This window comes from Penaeus monodon, chromosome 29 (genome assembly GCF_015228065.2).
Source record: "Penaeus monodon isolate SGIC_2016 chromosome 29, NSTDA_Pmon_1, whole genome shotgun sequence".
Taxonomy (NCBI): Eukaryota; Metazoa; Arthropoda; class Malacostraca; order Decapoda; family Penaeidae; genus Penaeus; species Penaeus monodon.
In genome coordinates this window covers 12,870,127-12,871,549 of record NC_051414.1, presented here as the reverse complement: position 1 = coordinate 12,871,549, position 1,423 = coordinate 12,870,127, and positions in this window count along the sequence as shown.

Sequence of the window (1,423 nt, the reverse complement as noted above, 5' to 3'; positions counted from 1 at the left end):
ATGGCTGTGGAGAAGAGTTTTTACCCTGAAAATACTATTTACACAGTGATGTAAAAGGACAACACGCTGCCAATATCCTGAAGGCCTCTCTCATGTACTGGAAACATCTAACGCGTTGGAGCTTTCCTTGCTCGGCGGCCAGGTGGTCCATAATATCAAGGTCACTTAGGCGCTGCACGAGCCCAAACTATGTAGGCTTTCTAAAAACGGTCACAATGGCGCGAAATTGGGAGCAGGTCTCTTTCCGGTGTGTTGTCGTGCGTGCAAGAATTTATAGGTTCGTGCGTGCGTGTGATGCTGTATATCGGTGTATAACCGTGAGGACCTATGAATATGGGTATACACATGTAGACCAGGGTGTGTTTTGAAATTAAGATAGGCTCGAGACCCGGTTCTGTCTCCAAGGAGAGAGTATCTTTGTAGCTCCCCTTTTCATTTGGACTGATGCTTAATCCCGAGTTAGCAAGGGAATGAAATCCGGGGAACGAAAAGAGGAGACATGGGCAAGAGGAAGGAAGACGAAAGAGATATCAATTAAATTTCGGTTGTGCAGGAATATAATTGTTTTTATTTTTCGAATATTCTAATTATTGGTTTAAATGTTCCCATTGTATTACATAATTTTGGATTGAGGGATTATACTAAAACTTTATTATACATAAATTAAATTGTTTTATGCTTGTTTACTTTTACGATTGTAAAGTCAAATATATCACTGCAGAGAAAATATCCCTTTTTATGTGATGTCTATGGATTTATATAAGAGATATAATATTCCATTTCAAATTAAAGTGTAGTGTGGAGTTAACCACTTAACCAGTATAACGCTGGATAAGTGGTTAGAACTGAGGAACTTCCTGTCGGTATCACGGGCTAACTGGACACGCGAGCCTTGAGCTTGCTGTCTGCCCCGCCTCTGGCGTCTATTTCTGCTGTGCGCTTAATCACATGTTAAATGTTGCAAAATGATAATTTCACATTCCAACGCCACTCATTCGTGTATATTTAATCAGTATGAATAGTAATATTTCGTCAACAAGTTTACCAACACAAGCATCAAAGTAAATTAATAACATAATCAAAGTAGCTCAAATTTTGACGACTTTAATACTCACAAAGGGTTAGTCAAAAATTTTAACCCTGTGACATTTCATATGCTCACGAAAGGAAATTATAAAACAACTTCTTAGTGTGGGTTATTTCTGAAGTCTATAACACATCTAATACATCTGGGGAACGTCTCGTTAAAATCGAAAAAAAAGTTTGTGGTAATACGATGCTTCGGAATACGAAAGTTTTAGGTAAGTTCGATTGGTGCCAGAAGCTCCACAGTTGACATCGACAGTCCGAGCTGAACATTAGTCCAGTCAAGTCAGTCTATGATTTTAAAAATGTCATTTTAGAACTGGCAAAATATTATCAA